Source organism: Phascolarctos cinereus, unplaced genomic scaffold (genome assembly GCF_003287225.1).
Source record: "Phascolarctos cinereus isolate Bilbo 61053 unplaced genomic scaffold, phaCin_HiC Scaffold_5;HRSCAF=322, whole genome shotgun sequence".
NCBI classification, from domain to species: Eukaryota; Metazoa; Chordata; class Mammalia; order Diprotodontia; family Phascolarctidae; genus Phascolarctos; species Phascolarctos cinereus.
Window position 1 is genome coordinate 388,369,472 of NW_027555958.1, and position 11,220 is coordinate 388,380,691.

Consider the following 11,220-nt stretch of genomic DNA (forward strand, 5'->3'; position numbering starts at 1 on the left):
ATGATGACAGTACTCTATAAATAGAAATTCTGTACTATGATGATGCATCAAGTATTCTATTACACTAGGATATTGTAATGATAGCTTTTAGAATATTAAAATTAGCATGTATTATTTAATCAAGTGTGTCTTCTACTCATTTATAAAGAAATGTATCCTCTCTAAGACATCTCCAGAGGCCTCGGGATGGAAAATGCTATCCACATCCAAAGAAAGAATTATGGAAGTCCAATCGCTTTCACTTATTTTTACCTTCTGTTGAGTTTTGTTTAATCTTTCTGATGGTTCCTCCTATTGGTTTTAATTTTTACTTACAACTTCACTAATGTGAAAATTTGTTTAATGGGTATATAAATGTAAAACCTATGGTCAGATTGTGGGCCGTCTTGGGGAGGGTGGGGGGGAAGAAAAGGGAGAAAAATTTTCAACTCAAAAGCATATGAAAAAAATATAAAAAAATGAAAATAAAAAATAAAGAAATATATCCTCTCCTTTAATTTAATGCATTTTTATTTCTACTTTTTCATATACACATATGGTAAAAAGGGAAGTAGAGGGTACCACTTAGTGAATTCCATTTCTCCTTTTATTTTGCACAAATCAAGAAAGACTTATAGTCTCAGCTGGTCTAATCAGCTTGAAGTCTGTCTTGAGGGAATAGCAAAAAGATGATGAGAAGGAACAAGTGCAGGAAAGAGCCAGCTCTGTGTAGAACAAACATCTGTTTACTTTTTTTTTTTTAAAGCCTGAGCTTAATACATCTTGAGAACTACTGTGGAAGTCGTTTTAGAGCTAATCAAAGTGAAGAGGATTTCAGTGTTGGGAAAATGGAAGCAGGGGAGGGAGTGTGAGGGTTGGGTGAATTGAAAAGAAAATAAATGAAATTCAGTTTAGAAAAGTAATAAATAGCATTTCCATCTTAACTCCAAAATGATCTGTTTTAATTAATATATAAGTCAAAATAAAATTATTAGAAAAATAATTTTAATATGATACATACTTGTGGAGTACTAGCTATTATTACTTATTGCTATTTCCATTCTGCATTGCTAATGAATTCAGTCTAAAAAGAAAGCAAACCAAATTACGTCTGACACAAATATCTACTCAAAGCCTTAAGCAAGAAAATAACAGATTGAAATGGTAAACATTTAAATTTCACATAATCTGAATTCAATTGCTCTAACTTGAACCAGACATAATCTTTGCATTTTTTGTCTAAGGAAAACTACAATGGAAAACCTTCTATTAAATCTATCCAGTAATGGAATGGGCAGCAGAAGAGTCACAAATTTGTTGTCACTGGAGGTGTTGAATGAGAAGCTGGGTGAAAAACAATTTTGTTGAAAAGATTTCTTTTATTCAGATACAAGTTAAACTAGATAATTTATGGACTTTGTGAATGTGTGAGTTTGATAGGAACTGACTCTCTTATAACATACATTAAAAAAAAACACCATAGCAAGCCTTGAGGCAGACTGAAGTGTTTAATGATGTGAGACAGCTAAATGACACAGTGAATAAAGTGCCAAATGTGGAAAATTCAATTTCAGATTTGACCTTAGCCCTTTAGATGTTGTATGACCCTGAGCAAGTCACTTAACTTCTGTTTGGACCAATTTCCTTACCTTTAAAATGAGGATAATAGCACCTACTTCCCAGTAATTTTGTGAGGATTAAATGAGATGATATTTTTAAAGACCTTCTCAAACCTTCAAGCTTGTTGTCATCATCATCACCATCAACATCACCATCAACATCAGCAGCAGCCGCAACAGCAGCAGCAGCAGCAGCAGCAGCAGCAGCAGCAGCAAAAGCATCATCATGTAAACTTGAATGAATGGGCAACCATTTAACTTTCTTAGCCTCAGTTTCCTCATCTATAAAATAAAGGAGCTGAATTTGATGACCTTAATGTCTTTTGCAGATCTAAATGCACTATTCAATGTTCCTGTGATTAATGTACATGAAATCTAGCATGGCCTTGTCACTGATTTGCTTACATGAAGTTGAGCAAGTCATTTAACAACTCTGATCTTCAGTTTTCTGATTTGTAAACAAAACAAAACAAAATTAAAAAAAAACAGTTGAAAAAAATGTTCTCAAACATCCTCTCCAGGATGTTATCATTCTCAGTTAGTACACAAACATCCAATCTGTGGCGAGATATATACCTATTTTCAAGAGATTCTATTCTTCATTATTTAAAATATTTTTCTTTCATGCTAGCATGGGATAGTAAAAAGAATATTGTCTCTAGTCTCAAGAGTCAGAGATCTGAGTCAAAATCCCTTTCTAATGTTGACATCCTACCTTGTCCCACTACAAATTTATGTGATCTAATCTCAAATGGACACTCTTAGCAACAAGACAGCAGTTCTACTCCTGAATTAATTCACTATCCCAATCTCCTCTATAGGAGTTCTAAACCTTCTTCTCTTTCCTCAAGTCCCATGGAACCATTCTCACAAAATATCTCAGATGAGGACTTTCCTTCCTACTTGAAGTGAAAAAAATTAACCCATTCTCCAAAATGTCCTTCTTCTCCCCCTGTTAAACCGTATGTCTGTCCTCATTTTCCTTATTCAACAAATCTAGTGGCTCTCTCCTTACCTCTGCCTCTTAATTTCTTAGGTTTCATTCATGACTTAGTTCAAACATACCCTCTGCAGGACGACTTTTGCAGTCCTTCTGTCTACTATTGCCTTCCTGTCTAAGATTCCTTCTTTAATCTACCCTATATATTTATTTCATATATCCAGTTGTTTACATGTCATCAACTTCTTTAGAATATGAGCTTCTTCTTCTTTTTTTTTTTTTTAGGCAATTGGGGTTAAGTGATTTGCCCAGGGTCACACAGCTAGTAAGTGTCAAAGGTTTGGTCTGAAGCTGGATTTGAACTCAGGTCCTCCTGACTCCAGAGCCAGTGCTCTGTGCCACCTTGCTGTCCCTTTTTTGCTTTTTTTGTGGGGGGAGGAGTGAGGCAATCAGGATTCAGTGACTTGCCCAGGGTCACACAGCTAGTAAGTGTCAAATGTCTGAGACCAAATTTGAACTCAGGTCCTCTTGACTCCAAGGCCAGAGAGCTATCCACTGTGCCACCTAGCTTCCCCTAGCATACAAGCTTCTTAAGGGCAGGGACTTTCTTTTTATTCCATTCTGGTCAAGACTTCCTCTTTCACAGAATTGGGATTAGTTGTTAGCATTTATATAATCTTACAGTTTTTAAAGCATTTTACGTATATAATAATAGGTAGAAAGAAAATGAAGCCCTGACCTTTCTGTTGACAGATTATCTGAGCCTGTCTCAGAACCATTTTGTGTGCCCAAAGAGTCAGAATCAGACTGAAATTATCTGGAAAAAAAAAACACTCTTATTGATCCTATTACCTCTTATACTAGATACCCATAAGATAATACCAAATTGTGCTCAGGGTCTGGGGCCACAAGTACCTGATCATCATGTATCTACTAGATCTTCGGTGACCTATACTAGCAAACAGCAACCTATGTGTTAGTAATTTTATATCGTTTTTAGGAAAGCAGTACTAATTTCTCCCTTCCTATCCCCTGCCATGGATACTAAATTAACATTATCTCAGCTTTTACTTTCTTTCTTTTAAATTCATAAAAATATTATTATTTGCATGAACATAAATAATTTCCATTAGAATAAAACAGAAAAAGAGAAAAGTGTATGTAAAACCATGGATTTCTGTTGCAGATTGGCTTTTTTTTTGTTTTTGTTTTTGTTGTAAGTATACATTAAATTCAAAATAATAATACCAATACTTCCTGGAACCCTCCTGGTTCTAATGTCTTCTCTCTGCTGATTATCTCTAGTTTATTCTGTATATAGGTTGTTTGCACATAGCTGTTTGAATGTTACCTTCCCCATTCCCTGTGAACCTCTCCAGAGCAGGGACTATCATTTACCTTTCTTTAAACACATTGCCTGGCACATATTAAGTGTTTAATAAATGTTTCTTGGCTGACTGGTTCTCTTCTATGTATTTTTAAATGTTTCACTGATGATATTTTCTTTGGGGAACCAAAATAGTAGTCCCTGTACCAAATAAGCGCAATTAAACAAAAGAAATTCATGCATTGGCTGTGTTTGAAAATATACATTTCATTCTATATCACTACCCACTATCACCTTTCTGACAATAATGGTTAGGATTAAAAAAATGCATTAAAAATATCTTAATGTAATGAACACACACACACACACACACAAAACAGAACATTTTCATATGCAAAGTAAAACATAAAGGGAGGGAAATATATGTGAAACTATTAATCTCTATTGTGTGCAGCTTACTTAAAAATAATAAATCCAACATGCAACTTTTAAATGGTCCTGCTTATCTGTGTTTCTATGTTAACTTCCTCTATTCTTTTCTGTGCAATAACTAACCAAACAGCCAGCCAAACAAATGAATGTAGAAAGAGAAAGAAAAATCAACAAAACCCCTAATTCATAATTCAATGACCTTCCTTCATTTCTTTTTTTTTTCTTTTTGGAGGGTGGGAGTTGCGGCGTCACTATCTCCAGATTTTTGCTACTACCCAAATGTTTCCTCCCCCATAAAAAAGAAAAACACAATCTTTATAACAGAATAAGCATAGCCAAGTGAAAAAAAAGAAATCCACACATTTGCTATACCCAAAAACACAACTGACTGGGCATCTTGGATATATCTGTTAGGAGGTAGCCATCATGCTTTATCAAATGTTTGCTCTTGGTCATTGAATTTATCGTATCTCTTAAAATTATCAAAGTGTATTTTTTGGCTGTTGTTTCAATAATATTGTTTTTATTTTATAGGTGCTGCTTCTAATTCTACATCAGCCAGTCCAAATCTCCTTAGATTTCTCTGAAACTGTCCTTTTTTTCTCTTAATTTTTCATTTTAAAATAATAGCCTATTATATTTGTATTCTAAAATTTATATTCTAATGGTTTAATACAACAAAAAGAGCTGCCATAAATATTTTTGCACACATGATTCATTTTCCTCTTTTCATATTGCTGTATCAAATGATACAAAAAGTTTAATGTCTTTTGGAATATATTTCAAAATTACTTTCTGGAATGGATGAATGGCTATGTGTATACCTGTACCAAAAGTCTACCTGGCTTCCCTTAGCCATGCCAAAAATTGGCATTTTCCATTTTTGTCATATTTGCCAGTTCAATGAATGTGAGATAAAACCTTAGATTTATTTAATTTAAATTTCTCCAATAGTTAGTGATTATAAGGATGTTTTTCATATAGTTGCTGATCATTTGAATTTGATTCATTTTTTTCATCTTTAAAGTTGGAAAAAAATCGGATTTGTCTATTTCTTGGTTCAGAAAGATTATGTCAGAATTAAAGCCACCAAGTAACAGAAAAGAAAATTACATTATAATGATTCACCAATTGATAAATAGTCAAAGGATGTGAGTAGGCAGTTTGCAGATGAAGAAATTAAAGCCATCTATAGTCATATGAAAAAATGCTCTAAATCACCATTGATTAGAGAAATGCAAATCAAAACAACTCTGAGATACCGCAACACACCTATCAGATTAGCCGACATGACAAAACAGGAAAACGATAAATGTTGGAGAAGATGTGGGGAAATTGGAACACTAATGCATTGTTGGTAGAGTTGTGAAATGATCCAACCATTTTGGAGAGCAATTTGGAACCATGCCCAAAGGACCATAAAAATGTGCATACCCTTTGACCCAGCAATAGCACTTCTATGACTGTATACCAAAGAGATCATAAAGACGGGAAAAAGGTCCCACGTGCAGCCCTTTTTTGTGGTGGCCAAGAATTGGAAATTGAGGGGATGCCCATCAATTGGAGAATGGCTGAACAAGTTGTGGTAGATGAATGTAATGGAATACTATTGTGCTGTAAGAATCGATGAACAGGCTGACTTCAGAAAAACCTGGAAAGACTTGTATGGACTGATGCTGAGTGAAGTAAGCAGAACCAGGAGAAAATTGCACACAGTAACAGCCACATTGTGAGATGACTAATGTTGATAGACTTAGCCCTTCTCAGAAATTCAAGGATCTAAGACATAGCCAAAGGCCTCGTGATGGAAAATGCTACCCATGTCCAAAGAAAGAACTATGGAATTTGAATACAGATTGAAGCAGACTATTTGCTATTTTCTTTCTTCTGTTTTGTTATGTTTTCTCTTTCTTGTGGTTCCTCCTATTGGTTCTAATTCTTCCTTACAACATCACTAATGTGAAAATATGTTTAATAAGAATGTATATGTAAAGCCTACATCAGATTGCACACAATCTTGGGGAGAGAGAAAGGGAGGGAGGGGGAGAAAATTTAAAACTCAAAAGCTTATGGAAGTGATTGTTGATAAATCAAAATAAATTAATAAAAAAAAGGAAAATTACATGACTCCTGTAAAGTGCAAAAAAAAAAATAGGTTCAGGATATATCAAACTCTATGAACTTGTTAGTTAGTGCCTTAGTGCAATCATGAATCTATGTAACAAAATATACCAGGTACATAAAAAAAACTCACTGAAATAATTAAAAAGGAAGATAACAAATTCATTGTAAAAAATATTATTGTCCTTCACTTATTTCAAGATGATGAAATAAATTATAAATCAAACTAAAGCTAAGTATATAGTATACCAAATTTCATCAAAGTGAGTCAACATCTCAAAGAGTAAAGGAAGAAGAAACAGAAAAACACTAAATGATAAGAGACTGACTTCAAAACTTGATTGATAATTCTTCCCAATTTTGAAGGTGTATTGGAGATTGAATTTTCATAAACCCAGTTATGAAACTATTTTTATTTCTTTTGTGGTTAATTTTACCTAGGACTGAGAGGGGTAAATTGAGGTCCCTCTCTAGAATAGTTTTACTGTCTATTTGCTCCAGTAATTATTTATCATTTCCTTCCATAATTTGGATGCTATAATATTTGATGCATATATATTCAGTATTGATATTAATTCATTGTTCATTGAACCTTTTAGCAAAATGTAGCTTCCTTGATTGTTTTGCTTTTGCTTTGTTTAAGATAATGATTATTACCTCTGCCATGTTTCCTTTAACTGAAGCATAATAGATTCTGGTTCAGCTCCTTATCTTAATTCTCTGTGTGTCTATTTCATGGGTCTCTTGTAAACAACATATTGCTAAATTTTTGTTTCTATCCCAGTTTGCTCTCCTCTTCCATTTTATGAGTAAATTCATTCCATTTATACTCACAGTTATGATTGCTAACTGCATCCCTCTGTCTTATTCTCTTCCATTTTTCTTTTATCTTTTTTTCACCCTGCCCTTACTTAAATTTATGTTTTGCTTCTGAACACTGACTCTTTTAATCTACTCACCTTTTATTCCCCTTCCCTTTCTATTAGTCCCTTCCTTACTACTTCCCTCATCAGCAACATGAATTCCTTTACCCAGCTCTATGTGTAAACACACACACATATACACTCTTCCCTCCTTCAACCAGTATAGATGAGAGTGAGGTGTAAATGCTTCTTGCTGTACCTCTCCAAATTCCCCCTCCATCATAAAAACTCCCCCTTTACTAGCAAGCCCTTAAATCCTTCTTAATGCCCTAATGATGATAATATTATTAGTGGTTACATGTTTCATTTTCCCACATTGGAATATAAATAGTTTAACCTTATTAAATCCTTTATGGTTTCTCACATATTTTTACCTTTTTATTCTTCTCCTGAGTCTTTTTATAAGCAATTTTCAAAAGTCCTCTATTTCATAAAATAGCCCTTTTTTTCCCTGTAGCATCATACTCAGTTTTGCTGGGTAGCTTATTCTTGGTTATAATCCTAGCTCCTTTGCCTTCTGGAAAATCATAAGCCGAAGCATCTGCTCCTGTATCAGCACAGCTTCTCAATCTTGTGTCATCTTGACACAGTATTTAAGTATTTCTTTCTGACTACTTGCAATATTTTCTCCTTGACCTGCTAGCATTGGATTTTGGCTATAATATTCTTGAGAGTCTTCACTTTGTTATTTCTTTCAGATGGTAACCAACGCATTCATTCAATTTTTACTTGCCCTTCTTGTTCTAAGATATCTTGGAAATTTTCTTTTATAGTTTATTCAAATATAATGTGTAAGATAGTTTTTGATCATGGATTTCAAGTAAGTCCAATATTTCTTAAATTACCTCTCCTTGATTTATTTTCCTGGGTCAGTTATTTTGTCTGTGAAATAGTTCATCTTTTATTTTTTCAGTCTTTTCTGTCGTGACTTGCTTAGGCTCTTTCTGATGAAGCATATAGACTGAATCAATCCCAGAAATGGTGGAATAGTTTGGGGTTTTTTGCACAGTATTACAGTAATAGTAGTCACTTGGCCATTGTGCCAACATGGTTGATGGAGCTAGACCAATCATTTCATTATTAGGTCAGTTTAAAGCCTAAATTGAATTGCACAGAAAACAACACTTGGTTGGTTGTTTGCCAATAAACTTATAGTCTTCTGTCTGGGAAAAAAAGGACAGTGGATGAGAAAACAGACTGATTATTATCTTATGTTTATAACTTAGATGTCTGTGGGGTAACTTTTTTTTCATAATAACACAAAAACTACTGTCCAAGTACATAAAAATAATCTATTGTTGGGATAGACAATTCCTGGTGGTATAAACATTATCACATTTGGCTTTCTAAATTTTCATTAAAACTAACAAAAAACCCCTCTGTTTCATAAGATGCAACAGGGCTTAGGAAAAAAAAATATTGTGTCAAGACAATATCTGTCTTTATGACATTTTCCCCCCATTTATCACATGTGCTAATTTTTTTAAAGTTGCACAGGTTTTCAAGACACTTCTAAAAGTAGGACTAGAATGTTATGTTATTAAATGATGAACCTTCTGCAATATAAATTCATGATATGATGATGATAAGATTAATAAATATGTTTTTAAAGATTCACCAGAGCATACATTCTATATTATTGTTTTCAATAGATCATACCATTGTGAACCTATGAAATTTCAATATTAATATTCTAAAATATTATTAATGCAGTATCAATATGCTATTCCAAAATCTCTGCCAATAAATTACTTTAAAATAGTGTGACATTTAAAAATGATTTCAAACATTTTAATTTGAGTAAAACATCTTTTCATTATATCTCGTACTTTGTTTTATAACTTAGGCCATGGAGTTGATTCTATCTGTAGTGCAGGGGACTCTCATTTTAAATGCCTCTGAAATCATTCTTGGACATAGGATGATTTGCAGCATGCCTAGGCACAGCATACTGTGCCTAGGGGGAAATGGCTATTATCCCCAAGTAATTCACACATTTTTGAAGGAGGTAATGTGTCAAAAATTACGTACAAGGCAAAATTGGAAGTAGTCTCAGTGAAGGCACTAAGTATAAGAAAGATAAGAAAAGAATTCATGGACTTGAGCTGATACTTGAAGGAATCTATTATGTCCCTATCACTCCTCCAAACTCTTCTCTTCTTACTGCTAAGTAATCCCAGTTCCTTCATGTGATCCATATATGGCATGGACTTATAGCTCTTCTTTCACCATTGTAAGTTTCCTCTGGGTACGCTTTAGTTTTCAAAGTCCTCCTGAGTCTAACATAACACTTCAGATTCATTAAAGGATAGAAAAAGGAAAAACAATACAAGAAAGTACAAGAGAAATAAATAGTTGGAGGTAAAGGAAATTATGATACTTAGTGTGGATAAAAAGGTATCTATTATAACAACTTCCAATTTTAGAATGGATATCTTTTAGAAGAGGAATTTATAGTCTAGGTACTTTAATAAAGAAGAATTAGTGGATGGAAATTATACGGGAACTATTATTTTTTACTCAATAGAAGAAAAAAACATTCTAACTCTGATAATGAGAGCTCTTCAGTAATGAAATGGGCAGTCTCTGGGTTAGTGATTTCACTCTCACTGGAGTATGCACCTGATGGCAGGCACTTATCAGCAATGCTGTTGAAAGCTTTGTAACTTTTTCTGAGAGCTTAGAGCAGACGATCTCCACAGTCTTAACACTGTATGATTTTAACAGAGAATATAAAAGATATTGGTTGAGGCATAAGTAACCAAATTACAGGAAATACGCACTTATTAAATTTATAATACTGACAGCAAGAAAAATGATCTGAAAATGGCACTAAAAACAATATAACAAAATCAGATAGTGAAATGGCAGGTTAAAGAGTCTATTTTGAAAAGAAACAAAATCTTATAAAAGGCATGAAGATACAAAGAGAAAAAAGTTGTATGAAACAGTATAATGGTGGATTTGAGGAAAGATAAATTGTGAATCTTGCAAGATGGAAATAATCAATCATTCCAGTTAATGGCAGAGGACAGAAGTAATACCAAAGATGGAAAACATGGAAACAGGACAGCTTGGCAAAAGACATCAGTAATGATGACAAATGATAGATAAAGTAATAAAACAAACAGGAGATGATGGTTTTAAAAATAACAGCTTTCACTTTTTGTGTTGTTTTTGAGTTTTTAATTGTGAAAATATGCTTTCAAAGTGTTACTGAATTATAACCTCTCAAGGGTAGAGATAATATATTATTTGTCTTCAAACAAATGATTTGTCTGTAAATGATGACATTTTTATCACTTAGCAGAGTATATTTAATTCAGTAGCTATTTAATAAATGTTTAAAATGTATGAATAATTCTAATTCAAATATCTAAGAAACAGAAAAAGGAAAAAATGCATTGAATTTAGGGCCAGAATATCTGGGTTTTAATCTTAGCTCTATCCCCTATCAATCATGTGAACTTTTTCAAATCATCTATCTCATTCCCAATTTCCTAACTTATAAAATGTGGATGACAATATTTGTTAGGTCAAAGTTGTTGCTAGTTTGTATCCAAACAGGAGCCTTTGCTGATGTTAAAATGCTAGTTCAGCTTCTACCATACATGTTATTATAGCCATCTTATTTGTTATTTTACATTAGACCAGCTTAGGCTTTCCAAAGTCAAAACTAAGACAGAGGACAAAAAGCCATCTTCATTCTCTTCAACAAGCCATTCTTAATCTTATAGCCATAATATATATTTTGGAATTTATGGAAAAGCATGCATAGAAGTTGGACTTTTAGAAAGTCCAGGTACAAGGATTTCATAGATGAACTTCCTTTATGAAATTCCATAGGGCAGAGGAAATATACCTCTTTGCCCTCAGTCA